We start from the raw sequence: 10141 nt of genomic DNA on the forward strand, positions 1-10141 counted from the left end.
ACTTTCTTGAAACCCAGCTGTGCATTTTAAAAGGATATTTGTTTGATTTTATGCAGTATTTTCTAGATGTTTCATGGTGGGGATGTGCTTATCTGGTTATAACATTCACAATATCACACACACACACACACACACACACACACATGAAAAGCCAGACTATTTCTTCTATAAACAAGCACACATCTCTCACACCTTAAAACAACAAATAACTGTTCTCCATCCCTCACCACATAACATTATCTCCTTCACAGACAAACTTCTGGAAAGAGCTGTCCATTCTGGCAGTCCACATTTTCTCCTCTTCCCATCATTCTGCAACCTACTACGGTTTCTGTACACTTTCAGCATTCTATAGAAACTGTTTTCACCAAGACCATAGCCTGCATTTTTTATTTTTCTAAATGCTTTCTCTTTTCCTGTCCTCAGACAAAAGTCCTGCCTATACTGGTGGCTACCTCCAAATCTATAAACACATCTTTATGTTGATTTGCCCTTCTCTGCTTTACTTGTTCTCCTATGGCTCCTTGGGTCCCTCTCCCCAGTAAAGTTCTTGCAATCAGCTCTGGAGGCTAAGAGAGTCAGTCAAGAAAGAGCTTGATTACTCCAGTCAGACTGCAGTAAGTGTCCCATTACTGTTGATAAGAGGAATGATGATAACTCTCTATGAACAATAATTTCATATTACTGAAGTTCTCACCTGCGCTACCAACTCAACATCAACAGATTAGTAACCTTAACAACATCTCCAAGATCCCTTTTGCCACAGATGTGATTTTTTTAAAAGTATATTTTATTGATTATGTTGTTACAGTAGTCCCAATTTTTTTCCTTTTGTTCTCCTCTGCCCAGTACCCTCCTTCCCTCCAGCAATCCCACCCCCTTAGTTCATGTCCATGAGTCATGCATATAAGTTCTTTGGCTTCACCCTTTCCTATATTATTCTTAACTTCCCCTTGTCTATTTTGCACCAAACAATCATGCTTATTAATCCCTGCACCATTTCCCCATTTCTCCCCCTTCCCCCTCCCAGCTGATAACCCTCCAAATGATCCCCATACCTATGATTCTCTTCCTATTCTGGTTTGCTTAGTTGGGTTTTGTTTTTATTTTTTAGATTCAGTTGTTGATAATTGTGAGTTTGTTGTCATTTCAATGTTCATAATTTTGATCTTTTTCTTAAGTAAGTCCCTTTAACATTTCATATAATAATAGCTTGGTGATGATGAGCTCCTTTAGCTTTACCTTGTCTGGGAAGCACTTTATCTGCCCTTCCATTCTAAATGATAACTTTGCTGGATAGAGTAATCTTGGTTGTAAATCCTTGCTTTTCATCACTTTGAATACTTCTTGGCAGTCTTTTCTTGCCTCAATAGGTCCTTATGAGAAATCAGCTGAGTGTCTTATAGGCACCCCTTTGTAGGTAACTCTCTGCTTTTGCTGCTTTTAAGATTCTCTCTTTATCTTGAAGCTTTGACATTTTACTTATGATGTGTCTTGGTGTGGTTCTCTTTGCATCTAGCTGTTTGGGACTCTCTGTGCTTCCTGGACTTGTATGTCTATTTCCTTCGCCTAATTTGGAGAGTTTTCCTTTATTATTTTCTCATGTAAGTTTTCAATTTCTTGCTCTTCTTCTCCTCCTTTTGGCACCCCTATGGTTCAGATGCTGACATGTTTAAAGTTGCCTCAGAGGTTCCTAAGCCTCTCCTCATTTTTTTCAATTCTTGTTTCCTCATTCTGCACTGGTTGATTGTGTTTTTCTTCCTTATGTTCCAAATCATTGACTTGAACCCCAGTTTCCTTCCCTTCAACATTGGTTTTGTGTGAATTTTCCTTCATTTCATTTAGCATAGCCTTCACTTCTTTCCTTATGCATTCGCTGTATTTAAGTGTATCTGTCAAGCCTGGGATCATCTTTATCACCAGTGTTTGGAACTCTGTGTCTGTTAGGTTGGCTATCTCCTCATCGCTTAGTTCTCCCACTGGACCTTGATCCATTCCCTCTTTTGGGTCATACCTCTCTGTCTCCTCATCTTGACAGGTTCCTGTGTTTGTTTGCCTCTGTCTTAGGTAGAGCTATTGCTCCTGTACCTGCATTTTTAAAAAGGTTTTATTTATTTACTTTTGGGAGGGAGGCAGAAAAAGAAAGAAAGAAAGATCAATGTGAAAGAAACATCGATCGGTTGCCTCTCACAAACGCCCTGACCAGAACTGAACCCGAAACCCAGGCACATACCCTGACTGGGAATCTCTTGCTTTGCAGAATGAACACCCAATAAACTGAGTCACACCAGGCAGGGCATAGCCTGTGTTTTTTTTAATCAAAGGACACTGTTCAGCCTCCTGTGGACAGCATTAGACATTTTGATTCCATTCTTGACACATTGTGTTCCCTGCCTTCTGTGACTCCACACATACCTGACCTCCCCTCTCTCTGGCCTTCCTTTCTGACTCTTTTGCTGGCTGCCGTCCTCAGGGATCAGCTCTGTACTGCTTTCTCTCCCTCAACACACTCTTCCTGGGCAATCTCACTGATGACCATGGCCTCTATTGCTACCTCATGTACTGGTACTCCCCAAGTCTCTACCTTCACCTGTGGCCAACATGGTCCACCTACAGATATTCTCCCATTATTCCAAAGTAACAGTGCCAATGGGAGAAAAAACATGACTAACTAAAAGATGATCTCAGAACCAGTCCATGGCCATCTCTGGGTACAGTGTGTATTTGTCCCCAGGATAAAATCAGCAGCCTTCCAAAAGTGCAGGGATCACGAATTCAGAGGAATAAAAGAGGCCAAGCCAGAGACATAGGTGAGTGATGTGGGCCAGAGGACAGAACTGAGAGGAGCCCACATGCCTGTCTCATGCCTGTCTGTAGGTATAGCTGCCCCTCGCTGCTATCAATCCTGTCCATCCTTTTGACTTCATCAGAAGCCAAAACTCTGGGTTTTTAGAAAACAGCAACCAAAATATTTACACTACACTACACAGACACACACACACGCATTCAATTTATATGAACATATACATACATTTTAATCTATTTATTCTTAAAAGCCCAATGAAGCAAGTCTGTGGGCCACATGTGCCTCGTGAACAATCAGTTGGTGGTCCCTTTTAAACAATTTTGCACAAGTGCTCCTGAAGTGGGTGTGGAGCATCCCTCATCATCTTGGCTTTTGGTGCTTTGAGGTGGGCAGCTTTTTCTCAGAAGGCCTTAAATCAGGGTTTCCCCCAACTTCACGTTATTGTCATTCGGGCCAACAATAATTCTTTGCTGTAGGAGACTTCCCTGCGCACTACAGGATGTTTAGCAGCACCTCTGACATCTATCCACTAGGTGTCAGTAGCATCCTCTAGTTGTGACAAACACAGCCTTCTTCAGATATCACCTTCACGCTGGGGGAGAAACAGGAACCTCTGATCTAAGTGAAGTATTTTAACGAGTTAACACACTGCCCACAGAGATTGCAGCCTATTCCAGGGATAAGGCTGTTGGAGAACCAGCCCCTCTCAGCTGCCAAGGAGAACCATATGGCCTCCTCTTACTAATTTTCAGTGACACCAAAAAGGAATAGGATGAAGAGACAAACACCAGCCCTAGAGGAAACAAATAAATAAGATAACACACCCATAACACAAGTAGAGGCTTCTGGGAAGACACTGCAATTGGAGTAAAAGAAAAAGTTCTGGAAATTACAAATACAATTTCCCCAATTAAAAAGTTAATCAAAGGAAGGTATGGGAGGAAAGCGTTTTAAACATTTCTCAGGATATAGAGCAAAATGACGAAGAAATAGAAAATATGAAAGAATAGTGATGAGATGAAGGATCATTCAATATTCATCAATACAGGCTGCAGAGGATATAATCAAAGATTGTATTTGATTGAGAAAAACATTTCAAGCAGAGGAAAGCGGTCTGTGAAGTGGCTCTCACCTGGCTGCGCATTGGAACCACCCGGGGAACTCAGAGACACGACTTTGAGACTCCTTCTTCTCACCAGGGTGGGCCAGCAGCCCAGGGTTCCCTCCCGCCTGAAACAACCACCGCCGCCACAACAAAACCAGACAAACGCAACATGAAATAGCAGTTTTCAAAAACACTTGCACCAAGCAATGAAGTAAGGAAGGCAGTAAAATCCCAAAGAGAAAGGAAAACAATCAAGGCTCGTCCTTTTAGGATGGCCCAGCTTACTGCTTAGAGAAATTCCTTCCAACTGCAGACAGAGGCAGGGGGAGTGAAGTGGGACCCAGAGGATTTCCAGAGCTGAGGAAATGGAACTGAGGGTCTGGGGGGGGCCACAGCAGCTGGAGGAGGGAGAACAGAACACAGAGAAGAGTGAGTGGTCTGGAAAGAACCCCATGATCTGTAGAGAGGCCCCCTTGAGTATTCAGCAGAAAACTAGTCAGCATGTGTGTGTGAGGAAACCATGCAAGGCCTAGGGAAGAGCCACCTGAAGAGTTAGAGGGAGCAGTGTGCCCAGGGTTCATGCAAGGCCAGGACCTTTTCCCACAAGCCAGACTGGAAAACATCACAGAGCACTGGGCAGGGAACTCGGGAAGGTCTTGGCTTGGTAGTGACAAACTATTAATTAACCCTGAGACTGAACACTGCTCTGAACCTGCCTGACAAATCATACAGATTACAAAAATATCTGGTGTTCAACAAGGTAAAATTCATAACGTCAGGTGAGCAATCAAAGATTATGACACAGGCAAAGAGGCAGCAAAACCTGATGATCCATACTGAGGAGAATAATTAATCAATCAACTGAAACCAACCCAGAACTGACCCAAATGTTAGAATGAGTAGAGAACATCAAAATAGCTATTCTTTCTAACTGTATCCCATATGTTTAAAGAGTTAGGTAGAGACATAGAGATATAAAAAAAATATGTCAAACTTCTAAAAATTAAAATTCGTCGGCAGCTGTCCGTCTCGAGAGACGATGGTGTAGCTTCTTAAGAGTCTATCTGCACCGCTGAGAATGGCTGTGCAGTCCGACTCGGGAGTGACACGGTATCTGTCTCCTCCCGTATTGAATCGACATCTTGCGATGTTGCTGGAGTGTCCTCTCCAGTGAAGCTGAAGCTACAGAGCCTGGGCAGGGTGATATGGAGGGTCTGCTGTTGCCCATGCAGCAGACCCCCCCTCTCTTGGCAGCTGAAGGGTCCAAGGGAAAGACGGAGTCAATACAGCTTGGCTTCAGGTGCGCCGCAGGAGTTGCCGGTGTTGACTACAACGTCAAACCGCCTTAGGGACTCCGGCTCCAGATTTTCTGTCGGGGTTTACTCCCTTAGCCTTTCCCCTGAAGAGGTATGCCGCAAGGCAGCGGAGGTTTTTTGGAATCAGAGTTTTCCTTCTCTGTAAAAATTAAAATTATAATACTGGAAATGAAACACACTGTTAATAACAGATTAGACATTATAGAAGAAAAGATTAGTAAGTTGATGGCATAGCAATAAAGTGATCTAAAATGAAACACATAGCCCTAGTTGGTGTGGTGCAGTGGATTGAGCAACAGTCTGTGAATCAAAAGGTCACCAGTTCAATTCCCGGTCAGGGCACATGCCTGGGTTGCGGGCCAGGCCCCCAGCTGGGGGCTTGTGAGAGACAACTGAAAGGTAACCAATCAATGTTTCTCTCCCTCTCTTTCTCCCTCCCTTCCCCTCTTTCTAAAAATAAATAAATATTAAAGTGTTAAAAAAATAAAATGAAACACATAGAGAAAAACTGCTCTTAAAAATTAAAAGCACATTAGTGAGCTGTGGAACAACCTCATGCAGCTCAATATGTGAGTAGTTGGAGTTGAAAGAGAGACACGGGTACAGAAAAAATAGTTTTAAGAACTAATTGCTGGGTGGAGGGATTGAGCAAAAAAGAAAAAAAGGAAGAACTCATGGACATGGACAACAGTGTGATGATTGGGGGTGGGGGGCGGAGGAGGTAGAAGATGGTATGAGGGGATAAGTAGTAATGGAAAAAAAATTAAATACAATTAAATTTTAAAAGAACTAATGGCTGAACAATTTCCAAATTTAATGAAAATTATAATTTACATATCCAAGAAGCTCAACAAATTTAACACACAAGAAACTACATCAAGACATATCATAATCAACTTGCTCAAAACAGTGATAGAGTGAAACTTTTTTTTGAAACTTTTAAAAGTATCCAGAGATAGCACAACATCACTAATCATCAGAGAAATGCAAATCAAAACCACAGAATATCACCTCACATCCATTAAGGTGACTACTAAAAAAAATGAAAACAACAAGTGTTGGCAAGGCTGTAGAGAAATCAGAAGCCTTGTGCACTGTTGGTGGGAATGTAAAATGATACAACCATTATGGAAAACAGTATGGAGATTATTTTAAAAATTAAAAATAGAATTATCATATCCCTCTCCTGGATATGTACCCAAAAGAATTGAAAGCAGGGTCTCAGAGCACATCCATGTTCACAGAAGCACTATTCACAATAATCAAGAAGTGGAAACAATACAAGTGTCCATCAACAGATGAGTGGATAAGCAAAGTGCAATGTATACATACACACACTAGAATATTATTCAGCCGTAAAAAGAAATAAAATCCTGTCACATGCTACAACATGGATAGACTTTGAGGACATTATGCTAAGTGAAATAAGTTAGTCACAAAAAGAGAAATACATTATGATTCCACTTCTACGAGGTACCTAGCATAGTCAAATTCACAGAGACAGAAAGAAGAATGGGCTGGGGGGCAAGGGTTGGGGAGCTGGTGTTTAATGGGTACCAAGTCTCAGTCTGGGAAGAGAAAGGAGCTCTGGAGATGGTTACACACCTGTGAACATACTTAACACTCCTGAACTGTATGCTTAGAAGCAGGGAAGATGGTAAATGTTATGTCATGTGTATTCCATCTCTATAAAGTCCTAAACAGGCAGAACTAAACTGGGTTGCTTAGAGATTTACCCATGGGAGAAAAGCTATGAAGAAAGTGAAGAAGATAGTGATCACAGCAGTCAATATGGTCATTACACCTGCAGAGTGGGACCAGCCTGGGATTGGGATTGGGCTCTAGGAGGCTGGCAATCTTATTTCTTGACCTGGGTGATAGTCCTTTTAATAAACATTACTACAATAAAAGAGAAAAAACACTTAGGAAATGACTTTCCAGATTGATGGCGCCCAACACAGTGAATGAAACAGATCCAGACCAAGAATTTTAGAAAGCTGGGGCCAGGGAAGATCCCCACCTGCTTCCAGAAAGACAAAAAGGTTTCCAGCAGTCATGAACCAGAATGGAACTGGATTTCTCAGTGCTGACAATGGGAGCCAGTAGAGACAGCTGTGCACTCAAAATACTGAGAAAAAATGATTTTTAATCTTGAGTTCTTCTATTCAATCTATAAATCGTGAAAGTAAAATAAAGACATTTAGAGACACAGCGAAGTCTCAGAAATGCACCCTTACTTATCAGGGGTACCCTTGCTTTATCCCTGGCACAAAGCAAGAAAGAAGGAGACACAGAATCCAGGAGACTTGGGATCAAATTTAAGAAAGACGTGAGGGGAGTCCCAACAGATGCTGAAGGGGCTTTTTGAGGAGACAGCTCTACAGCAGGCCTGGGGAGTAACCAGTCCTCATGCAGGCAGGTCAGAAGGCTACTCAGAGGGGTCGCTAAGAAAATTAAGCCATTAGAAAAACTAATGTGTTTGAATGTAATGAAATACTTAAGCCCCAAGGCAGAGTTTAGGCTTGAATTCATGTTATACATACAAAACAAGCAAAACAACAAAGATGCTTTCCTGTGGTTAAAAAGCAGCCAAATATCAGGAAGCAAGTGAGCTATGAATAGCTCTTGGCTGGTGCCAAGGCTTCTGAACTTTTTAGCTCAAAAGGAGGAAAGAGGTTACCCAAAGACCCACCAAACTAGAGCTATGTAAAAGGATCTCTTTGCCCCTGATCATTTTCTGGGTGTGCTGTGCTGGATTCTAGTGATCTGAAGAGCACTACAGACCTGAAATAAAGAAAGCCGCATTATCTGGGGTAAATCCCATGTGCACAGTGATTGACAGATATTATTCACATCCTAGTAATCCGCTTTTCGTCAGTACTGTGTAGTTTGGTCTTACATGCAGAGATACGTAAGGCCGCAGAAAGCAGGTCTTAAATGTTACCGAGTAACTGTCAAAATGACCTATCACTCTGGAAGTGACTGGAACAAAGTACGGAGGTGCTGAACATTTATGGAATTTTACCTACGATATTTTCTTGAAGGACTGTTGATAAATTAATACATGTGTTTACACCACATAATACCACAGTGAGATTTTTTTTTAAAGATCCAAAGTTGAATTGCTTTTAGACACAGTTTAGCTAGCTAATAATGTCTTGCCATTTTTTAATGCTTTCAGCTTTCACTGGCCTTGGCACTCTGAGACTCATACCCACTGAGTCCACTGACTGGTGGCCTGGTTTGACCTCTTGCCTTCCCAGACCCTCTAGACTGAGTGCCCCAGCTGGTGGGTGGGTGGAGATGTGGCAAGAGGGATGGGTAGATGGAAGGAGGATGGGTGGATGGGATGGGTAGGTGAGAATCAGGATAGATGGAAGCTGAGTGGGTGGGTAGGAGGGCGGCCAGGAGGGTATATAGAAGAGGATTGAGAACGAGGGTAAACAGAGAGGGGTGGAAGGTTGGTGAGTATGAGTCTTGGTGATCTCTGGAGTATCTCAGATCACTGAGATACCTTGGACAATTTGGATGGGGATCAGACAAGGAGCTTAAGCCGGAAAAGTAGGTGAAGAAGGTACTGCTGCACACGCCTCCTCATCTTTCATTCTTGAGCAGATGCTACAGGCTATTCATAGCCTCCTCGGCTGTTACCTCCGAAACCTGGAAAGGGAGATGGATCAGAGAATGAACGGTGGCGGAATTACATCGCCCTCTGGTGGCCACGAGGGGACTTGATGTCTGGTAGTCTTGGGTATTTTTTTTTTCACTGTCTATTCTTGCCACCCAGAGAAGGAAAACTCTGACTCCAAAAAACCTCCGCTGCCTTGCGGCATACCTCTTCAGGGGAAAGGCTAAGGGAGTAAACCCCGACAGAAAATCCGGAGCCGGAGTCCCTAAGGCGGTTTGACGTTGTAGTCAACACCGGCAACTCCTGCGGCGCACCTGAAGCCAAGCTGTATTGACTCCGTCTTTCCCTTGGACCCTTCAGCTGCGAAGAGAGGGGGGGTCAGCTTCACTGGAGAGGACACTCCAGCATCATCGCAAGATGTCGATTCAACACGGGAGGAGACAGATACCGTGTTACTCCCGAGTTGGACTGCACAACCATTCTCGGCGGTGCAGATAGACTCTTAAGAAGCTACACCATTGTCTCTCGAGACGGACGGCTGCCGATCGATCGATTCTTGCCACCCTACTGCACCCCTTCCCCCCACTAGAATATTAACTCCATGAGGACAGGGGTTTTTATCTGTTCACTCATTGCTGTATATACAGTGTCTAGAATATTGCCTGGCACACAGTAGGTGTTCAAACCCTGTCGCACCACTTGAAGTTTAACCCTAAACAGGTCTCTTCACTTCATAAATCCTCAGTTCTCTAATGAATAAAATGGAGACGCTAACACCCCGCCCCCAGAGCATTAACTGAGGGAAAGAGAACTACTTGTGCTGAGCAAGGGCATTCAGTCAGTGCGTGTTCCCTTCTCACTCACCAGCCAGTGTGCCGGTGTACTCTCTGCTGACAGCAGCCCCTGGTTTGTGGGCACATGTGCCGTAATGGGCATGGGTTGTGTGCTGGGTGGGTGGCGGCCTAAGGAAACACACAAACCTAGACCCAGGCTGGCCAGATAAGGAAGTAGTTAGCCAAATAGATAGGGCAATACCATGTGAGGGTGAGGTTCCTCTTTGCAATCCACCCCCTGCCTCCCTGCCCCCACAGTCACACCCAACTCTTCCTGCCGCCCAGAACCCACCCGGCTCTGTGCGCCCCCGGAGCCAATGTAGGCACTGTTAGCTCTGCCTGTGCTCCCTCCCCAGCCCCACTGCCACGACCTACGTTCAAGCCCTCTGCGAAGCTGCTTCCGCCTCTTCCTCCTGCACTCCCTGCAGCCACTCTAGCCCTTCAAATGTATCT

The 10141-nt window shown here is 43.8% G+C and overlaps 1 long non-coding RNA gene across 1 annotated transcript; it reads right to left on the reverse strand.

Annotated features, from left to right (window-relative positions):
* Positions 1-3272: 3272 nt before the first annotated feature.
* LOC150009646 (uncharacterized) lies at positions 3273-8884 on the reverse strand. The gene is made up of 3 exons (XR_016511191.1): positions 8742-8884; positions 4197-4309; positions 3273-4036 (listed from the first exon to the last, which is right to left on the reverse strand). It is a non-coding gene; the product is annotated as an uncharacterized LOC150009646 (long non-coding RNA).
* Between the last annotated feature and the right edge of the window lie 1257 nt (positions 8885-10141).

This window comes from Furipterus horrens, unplaced genomic scaffold, assembly GCF_987537825.1.
Source record: "Furipterus horrens unplaced genomic scaffold, mFurHor1.1.pri manual_scaffold_5, whole genome shotgun sequence".
Lineage (NCBI taxonomy): Eukaryota > Metazoa > Chordata > Mammalia > Chiroptera > Furipteridae > Furipterus > Furipterus horrens.